Source organism: Quercus robur, chromosome 4 (assembly GCF_932294415.1).
Source record: "Quercus robur chromosome 4, dhQueRobu3.1, whole genome shotgun sequence".
In the NCBI taxonomy this organism is placed as follows: Eukaryota; Viridiplantae; Streptophyta; class Magnoliopsida; order Fagales; family Fagaceae; genus Quercus; species Quercus robur.
This window is the reverse complement of record NC_065537.1, coordinates 18,606,757-18,616,482: the sequence shown is the minus strand read 5'-3', so window position 1 is coordinate 18,616,482 and position 9,726 is coordinate 18,606,757. Positions and strand designations below refer to the sequence as shown.

Below are 9,726 nucleotides of genomic sequence, written 5' to 3'. Positions count from 1 at the left end.
TTTAAATTGGTGGAGTCAAGAACTCCAAATTGTTTAAATTGGTAGAGTCAAGAACTCTATTGATTTGTTTAAATAATGGAGTCAAGGACTCCATTGTTTAAATTGATGGAATCAAGGACTCCATTGAATTTTTTTTTTTTTTTTTTTTTATAAGATAAACATTCTACTCTAACTTAATTTAAGTGTATATCTGTGTAAAGCTCACTCCTGAAGTCTTGAATCTCGGCTCTTGCCCCTTACACTCTACAAGTACTTAATACTTGTGAAATGACTATCGCACCAAGGTGTGCAGTGGTCTCCATTGAATTATTTGAAATGGTAGAGTCAAGGACTTTATTTAATTGTTTGATGTGGTGGCGTAAAAAATTCTATAAAATTAATTGTAGTAGAATCAAGGACTCCATTGATTTGTTTAATAAGTTTGGCAAAAAAATTATTGGATAGAAGTCATTGGATAGAAGTTTGGCAAAAAAATTTACTTGGTAATTTTCTAATAAGATCTGCTGAGGGAGTCAAGGATTCCAGATTCCATGTATGGAGTTAGTAACTCTTCATGAAATCCGAATCTACAAAAGTTCAGTTTTGGAAAGAGGAGAGAGAGGGCTACAGAACAATAGGACTTGTGAAGCCCCATACAATACAAACCTATTGCTTCGGTAAATTGGAAAGCACAAGCCTTTTTTCAACTTCTCTTTATTTATTTTTTTATCTTCGTGAAGCCCTCTGTGACTTATGTCCGCTTATTAACTTGGTAAAACTTTTTTTTTTTTCCCTAACTTCTCTCCGTGTAATTTGTCTAGTCTGGTCTGCTGTGTACTAGCTAAAACCTTCTTGACTCTCTACTCTCTTTTGACTTCTTGAATCCTTCTTCGTGCCCACCATTTCAAATGTTTTGGTCATCTCAATTTATAGAGAAGTTGAAACTGCAAAAGACATATGGCAATCCTTCTTTCACGTTTTCCATTTTTGTTTTCCTTTGTCTATGTGACGTGTTGCGGGTTGTAGCTAATAGCTAAGTTGTTTGAACATAGCAAGAGACTATTTGCTACAGACCCACTCTCTTCTTCTTTCTTGATAAACACGTCCCACATTTTAAGCATCTTACCCACTCTTTGCTGCCATAATTTTTGAAGACACCCCCACCTCTTTTGCACGTGAGTGTGGGGTTTATGTAATATTTATATATATATATATATATATTTATTTATTTATCATCCTTATTTTTTTATTTGCATTATTTTCTTTTACAATTGACATTGTTAATTTTGGATGTATTATTTGTTTTCCAATGACTTACCCACAATTTTTTTCAAAACTTATATTCTTTGATAAATCCTGTTTGAACTTTTGTTTTATATGTAATAGGGGTGACGTGACCATCCTGACTTGAATTTTTTTTTAATATACCTTAAAAAAAATTGAATTTTAAATAAATATGGGTTGTTGACCACCTAGTAAAAAAAAAGCTTGACCACCCTAAAAAGATTTGAACACCTCAAATAAAAATTTGAGCCTGTTAAAATTTAAATTCAACTTTTCTGAAATTTTGGCCTGTTGAATGTTTAACCAAAAATTGCGAGAAATGCTATATGTTCACAACATTTTCATAACATTTTCGCAATAATTCCTAAGTAGCAAGTTGTTACTAGTGGATAAAAAAATAATTTCAGTAGTATGTTCAAATTATAACTAGTAAAAACTTACCACTTAGGCTTTGTTGTGTAAGTGTTGCAAAAATATTGTGAACATAGCATTTTCAAAAATTGCCCAAATAAACAAATTAGCCTAAAAGCCCAAATCAAACGTTTAAGTTGTGTTTTTTAAATTGTGTTTTTAAATGGCATATTTTAAAATCGCTATTTTTTTATTATTAAAAAATGCATTTTTTTTTTTTCAAATGGCTAATCTGTTAGTACTTGCTTTAGTCTTTTAGCCAAATATGTTGGATTTATGTGATGCATTTTTTCAAAAAGGTAATGCATATTGTTTAAGTTGTTACTTATTTAGGGAAAATGTTGGTAATTGAAAGGGAGATCAGTAGTTTAATGATTGCTTAATTGTCTATATTGAAAAAGATGTAGTTAATAACATTGATAGTGAAGCTATCCTATCATACAACAACTTCAAAATGTCGAAATTGAATCATTTTAAATGAATACGAAAGTTCATACTTTTTCTCTTTATGGGCCTAATTTCGGAACAGTAAACCTTAAACTCAAAACGCATTAAGATCCCATCACCTACACATTTCAGAACAGTAAACCTTATAAACTCACAAAAACACGTATTAAGAGCCCATCATGGCCCGCCCGTATAATAAAGAAACATAACCAATACAAGCCCATAAGAGCTCAATAATAATAAATTAATAGTAGGCAAAATACCATTTTCATTCTTATATATTAGGGTTACTGTCAATTTGATGTCTGCATGGTCATTTTAGTTGCATTCAATTCAGTCTTTTTTATTTTCATTTTCTAGTTAATTTGGTCCCTATATTTTGGTTGCAATCAAATTGGTCCATGCTATTTTTAATTTGCTCTTAATTTGGTGCCTACTATTTTCAAATAGTAGTAATTCTAGATTCAAATAAGGATTTGTTTTAGTTTCTGAATTGATATTTGTGTCTTCCAGAATTGGAGATTAATAAATTTGATTTTTTTTTTTTTTTTTTTTTGGTATTTGGAGAAAGCGCATGAAAATGCACACAAAAATAAAAGTGATTTAACGATAATGACCAAATTGATTGGAAGTTCAAAGTAATAAATATCATTGCTACCAAAATATTTTCTCTTTAATGATAATATCATGGTTATTGTACAAACCTTCCACACACACTAATATACCATGCTTCTAGGGTTGGCGTTTGGACTTTGGAAGAGCCAGCCGGAGACCTTCTATGCTTCAAATCCTCTAGCATATATTCTATTATTATACCTTTTTCTGGATAAGTGAATATATGCTATTGTGCTACCAACAGAAGGTAAGAAAAAATTCGAATAACTCATTTCCACTTCATAAAGCTTGATTAAGGATCAAGTGTGCCACTCATTTGTGATTATCCCATCACTATGTTTTCTCTTTCCCCTCTCTCTCTCATTGATAAGAGAGAGATCTAGGGTTTTCAACTTAGAGGTATAGATGGATTTGATAAAAGAGGACTGCCTCTAAAATTTGTAGTTGATTCAAAGAGAAAGGTAGTGTGTCTAATACACCAACTTGTTCAACAAAATTAAAAATGCATTACCAATATGGTGAGACATGAAAATTTAGCTGCTTAAGTAAACTTTATTATTAATTTAAAAGTAAGGATAAAGAATATAATGAAATAAAACCAAAACAAAAAACCATTAATACAATTCCTATCAACAACCAAAAAAAAAACCATTAATACAATGATGAATAACCCATTTCATGATATTCATTCATCAAGCAGTGGGTCCATCGATTCCAAAGATCGAGTTAGGACAGATATCAATAATAAGAATGACATATAATTGCACCATGGAAGAATGAAAATTTGAACCATTACAAGTTCTCAGATGCAGTCACAACCTAACATGAATATCCATTAAGCTTTCTTTCTTTCTGACCAGACCGGACCTTGAGATATAGGCTATAGTTGCATGGGCCTCATCAAGAAAGATAGAGCTCAGCCAATTCTTCCAAGGACTCAGAGCTAAGATTTGGGTCCGCATTCTCTAACATCCACAAAAGATGGTCAAATAAAACAACTTCACACTTAACCACCAAAATATTATTGTTCTCCTCTCCTGCTTTTTGCTTATTGGTCTTGTCTATTAGAGCATTTATAAGAGGATGGCTTAAATACTTGGAGCTAATAACGTACCTCTTTCTTGTGCTTCCCACGAATATAGTTTCATGGTGCTCATGATCATGATCTTGCATGTGGTCACCACCACCACCACCACCCCATAATTCATCTCTTGAGGATTTGGACCTTAGGCTACTATATGATGAAGATCTCCCTAGTTGCCTTGACAAGCTCTTGCACTTCCTAAGTATCATATTGATCTTCTTCATTTTTTTTTTAGAGAGAGAGAGAGAGAGAGAGAGATAGAGAGAGAGAGAGAGAATTAGAGAGGAGGAGACTTAATTTACACTCACAAAGTGTGGAGTACTTAAAAGGGTAAGAGAGAGTGGGTGCAAGGTCGTTGTTTTCCGGTGCTAGAAAAATTGTGGGGTCTATTTTACAACCGGACAATTGTTTAAGTGACAAAAACAAGTCATCTTTTTAATTTGATAAATTCATGGTGGGGGCTTTTACACGCAGTCACGCACAAACTGACATACATAAGCTACTGTAACTAGTCAGGCACCCATAGTACGAGCCCATTGTTTTTTCTATCTCCCAAGTCAATTAAGGCTCGGATTGGTGAGTCCAATCGGTGCCTGCTTGACTCATCACTTGACCCAGTCACAGGAGAGAAACCAAGATTGCAAATGGTTTGGTAGAGTGACAATATAAACATTAATAACTCAATTAAGAGGCAGTTTCGTTTTGGGTAACTTCCTATTTTTTGGGTAAGTATATAAGAAGTTTAGCAAACCAAGATTGCAAAGGGTTTGGTAGAGTGACAATATAAACATTAATAACTCAATTAAGAGGCAGTTTCGTTTTGGGTAACTTCCTATTTTTTGGGTAAGTATATAAGAAGTTTAGCTTGGGAGGGAGCCGAGATTCAAATCTCCAAGAGGAAGTTACACATCTATAGTAAAAATTTTATCTTGTAAATAAATAATAATAATAAAAAAATGCCGTCTCTTTCATTTATATCATTCATTACTTTGTATAAACACAATAAGATTCGAAAATATATGACCTATAATATTTTATTATGATTATTTTTCACCGTCAAGTCAAAACATCAATAACTTTATTTTTAATGTAAGTGAAATTTGAATCTAATCCTTTAATTCGATGATGATGAGAAATTTTACCAATCAACCAAATTAGAACCACATGTTTAGCTATAAAACAGTACACATGTGAAAATGACATTTCTTGCATCACTTTGGAAAATATTTGGTTCATTGTATTAGATACTGGAATTTGTATTGTACTAGATCTTGTAATAACTATATTGCAAGGACACTATCAGTTTTTAACTTACAAGCAATTAAGAACTTGACTTAATAGCCACAAGATGTACTCAGTCAATTGACACAGCTATATTTCAGAGAAAATAAATTCAAGGCTGGCTTTTTCAAAGCTAAAATATGCCGGAAACAGTCTTCATTCTAGATTGTTTTTTTCGGTTCTTACAGTAAAACCTAATTTAAAGTTTTTAATGTAACCCAGCTGTACCACGTTAATGAGAACTTATAAGAATCCTCTACTTGCTCTGCCTTTCCATGCTTTGACAACAACTTTGTTTAAATCACAAAGACTTTTTTGGCGACTTTTAACGATAAGTTATTCTTATCTAAAACAGGGAAAAAGTTTTACCACATAGTAGAAATTTATGTTATGTGATTTGAAATTCAACTTTTGAATTTGTTATAATGACATGACATATATAGTCTAGCTAGTTCTATATATCCTGCAGTATATACAAAAGATTTGCTCAGTCTATCTTGTAGTCACGGATTTGAGGGAAATAATTCTTGAAAACACATCATTCTGTGATGAAGATCGATGAGATAATAAAAAGTATATATATAGTAAAGGGTGCAACTTGTATTTGTATATCAGAGTATGTACTATCAGTGAGAAAAGGCCACGAGAGAATGGTGTCCCACAAGTATGGAAGCTTGACGAAATGCTTCGTCTTCAATGGTCCAGTGAAAAATTCTATGCACGTGGAGATTTTGTCACAAAGCCAAACCCTTCCACATGGGTTCTCCTCAATTTTGGTTTTGGTATCCAATAAGAGTTTTGTAAATTTAGGAAAAACCATAGTCGACGACAGCGGTTTGCGCCGATTGCGCAAAAAAGGCATGTCTGTAAATATATACATACATACAAATACAATACAACCTAGGCATGGGGAGTCCCTAATTCCCTTTTCACATTTTAATATATTTATGTAATGGATAAGATCATGTCATATCCAACGTGTAAAAAACTATTGGATAAGAGTAGGCTCAAGTGTATGTTTGGTTTCCCTTTTTTTATTAAATTTTTTTTAATATCAATTTGATAATTATAACGAGTGAGTGGATTTGAATTTGAACATTTTTGTTAAAAATACTATGATGTTTTAGTTAAGTTACAAGATACTTGAATTTTTAAGTTTCTTAGTCTATATGCAACATTTTAAAGCTTTTTAAAAAAAGAAATTATAAATCATAAAATAAACCAAAAGCTAGATTTTTTATTTATTTATAAAATTTTAACATATAGCGTCTACTTCTAATTATTGTGCTATTTATCATCAAACCAAGATACCAATTGGTTTTTAGTGTAGGTGGAGATTAAATTTCAAATCTCTTATTCAACCATCTAAAATTTTACCAAATGAATTAACTAAAACCCCCAAAAGCTAAATTATAAAATGTTTGGATGCAGCGCTTTTGATATATATATATATATATATATATTTTGGCTTATTCATATGTATTTATTTTTTTAATTATGTTTTTAAAATACAACTAATAACTAATTATACTTTTAAGTAAATTTAAAGAATCAACACAAAGGTGATGCAAAAACAAGAAGAGAAATTGTTTTAGAGCTAACGGGTGACTAAAAGAGCTGAAAATGAGAGTGCTGTAATTCCAGGTCGAGCGGCACATACACATAAGATTGAGAAAAACTATATATAGTACTAAGCAAGATGAATATTAATTGATGCAACTCAAGGTTAAAAGATACAAATCATCAGAATAATGAAAATTTAATGAGCATTTGGATTTTGTGGAAAGTTAGGGATAGGGAGAAAGTGATGCAACAAATGATTTTTTTTTTACTCTTCATTCGTCATTTTCTTTTGAATTAAGAATGCTATGGATAAGGTTGACCAATTGCTGTGGCTAACTTTGGCTGACAAGCCTGGCATAACAAAGCAATAAGAGCTCTTGATGGGGAAAAGGACCAACACTAAGAAAAAGCACAAATCAAGCTCCAACAGTAAAAAGAATGTGATGGTTTAAAAGTGGTTTGTGAAGGCAAATGAAAATTGACATTGCATAGGGGTTTCCAAAGATTTAAAAACAGAAAAACCTTTCTTCTTCTTCTTCTTCTTCTTTTTCGCTGCATAGACAAAAAAACAATATGTTTCGTAGGACCATTGGTTAGATGCACTTTTAGAATGAAGTTGACTGGTTCCAATAATATCTACCATATACCTTATCGCAAATATCTTAACCTAGTAGAAGAGTGTATAAAATTTTTAAAGACTACAATAGAATTAGTCCATGAATCAAAGAATTTAACACAACTGAAACATATAAATATATATATTAGAACAAATTTTTACATTTTATTTTATTTTATGAAATAGTACATGTACACATACATGCACGTTGGGAAGCCTTGATAGTCAGGTTGGGAAAATAAGTGATCAATTTCCAAGGAAATATGGAGTAAGGAATGAGTTTTAAAATGTTATAGTAGATTTTGCAATAGCTTGTGATATGAGATATCAATAAAAACTTGGTTCAACAAAAAAAAAAATTTAATTACCTTTAAAAAGTGAATCAAAATGTAGATATATATTTTATCACTCAATATATGTTAGAAGCATTAGATATTTGTATTATAAGATGGAAAACAAAGAATAGAGAAGAAATTTAAAATGTAGAAAAATTTTCACTCCCTCCCTCTCCGTCCCCTATGTCTTTTGTCTAAATTATCTTTAAAAAGAAGGTAGAAAAAATTTGAAGAGAGAAAAGTGTGTGTATATATGTATAAATGGGTTGGATTCAAGTTATACCTGGTGTAACTCTAAGTAATGTTACACCACCCAATAACTTGTTATTGAATTCATATTTTGAAAATCTCACCATTGGATTGCATATTCTATGTGTTTTTAATATGCGTGCTAATTTTTATACCAATCAGATATTATTTACTATTCGATCTATAAACTCATATTTTATGCAATATTGTAAACTACAAAAACTTGAATTTAAACAATTGAATGATGACATGGTTATTGATTATTGATTACTTTGAAACTTTGCAAACATGGAGAATATACAAAGATAATGTAATCCAATAGTTGATTTGTCAAAATTCATATCCAATTAAAAAATATTGAGTGGTATAACATTGCTTAGAGTTACACTACCCAATAACTTGTTATTGATTTCATATTTTGGAAATCTTACCGTTGGATTGCAATGTTATACTATCCAATAACATGTTATACTATCCAATAACTTGTTATCGACTTCATATTTTAGAAATCTTACCGTTGGATTGCATGTTCTATATGTTCTTAAGATATATGCCAATTTTCATGCTAATCGGATGTTATTTACCATTTCATCCATAAACTCATTTTTATGCATTATTTTAAATTACAAAAACTCAAATTTAAACAATTGACTGATAACATGGTTATTGATATTCGATCACCTCGAAATTTTGCATATATGAAGATAGTGTAATCCAATGGTAGATTTTTCAAAATTTACATCCTATTATAAAATATTGAGTGGTGTAATATTACTTAAAATATATATAACTAAAGATCTTATGCAGAAAAACATGAGATTTCTCCTTTTTATTTTTATTTTTTTCAACTTGCACCTCTCTCTCTCTCTCTCTCTCTCTCTCTCTCTCTCTCTCTCTCTCTCTCTCTCTCTCTCTCTCTCTCTCTCTCTCTCTCTCTCTCTCTCTCTCTCTCTCCAATTGAGTAAAATACCGTAAAGTCTCACTTTAGTTCAGCCTCCCTCTCTTGACTCTTTCACTTTCCTAGCAATTCCATCAGCTATTCAAACCCTTCAAATTAATACCCATTATTTGCAATTCCCTTCAATTTTTTTAACACAATTATATTTTAGCATATCTCTAGCCTACGCTAAATAGCTTTTACAATATGCTCCTTCTCTCTATATCTCTCTACTTGTTTCTTTCAAAGCTTAGCAACTGCGATCATGACAAGAAGAATAGGGTTACACTCAAACCGGTGTAGGTATACCAGTTCCTTTAGATTCAGCTGTGCTGGAATCGTAATTTCCATCCATGGTATCCGTGAGACAATGATGTGAAAGTTTACGCTACTATGCCATTTTTTTTAGATAAACTTAATCAGGATCTTGTGTGCATCAAATAAATTTATAATTAATATTATTTAGAGATATCGAAAATATAATTTTATTATAATTTTCTAGTATTTTGTTGATTAATGTAATAGATACAATTTCTTTTAGTTGTATTGTGTCACTTTAAACAAAAATTAAATTAGTAATTTTGAATTTAAAAAAAAAATTTAAGTAAAAAAAATATTATTTAAGTAATATTTAAAAATATAAAAAGTCTCAATTTAGATTCCTTTGTCTTCGAATTTCATCGAGTCAACCCTGTATTTAGCAAACCATTGGAAAGAGTACGATAATTTATAACATATCCCAAATTAGTATGGATTGGAAGCTCTTCGTAATTTTAGTTGTTGTCTTTGTCAACTTCTTTAATCAATGGACTCTTGATAATCTAATATGTATATGATTGATTTTAGGATCCTTGTATGACATCCTATTTTCCTAATTATCTTTGCTAACATATTTTTTTTTTCCTTATATTTTTGACACTCATTC

The 9,726-nt window shown here is 30.9% G+C and overlaps 1 long non-coding RNA gene across 1 annotated transcript; it reads right to left on the bottom strand.

Moving 5' to 3' along the window:
* Nucleotides 1-3,329: 3,329 nt before the first annotated feature.
* Nucleotides 3,330-3,998, bottom strand: LOC126720759 (uncharacterized). Its single transcript, XR_007653638.1, has 2 exons — nt 3,851-3,998; nt 3,330-3,701 (listed from the first exon to the last, which is right to left on the bottom strand). It is a non-coding gene; the product is annotated as an uncharacterized LOC126720759 (long non-coding RNA).
* Nucleotides 3,999-9,726: the final 5,728 nt, after the last annotated feature.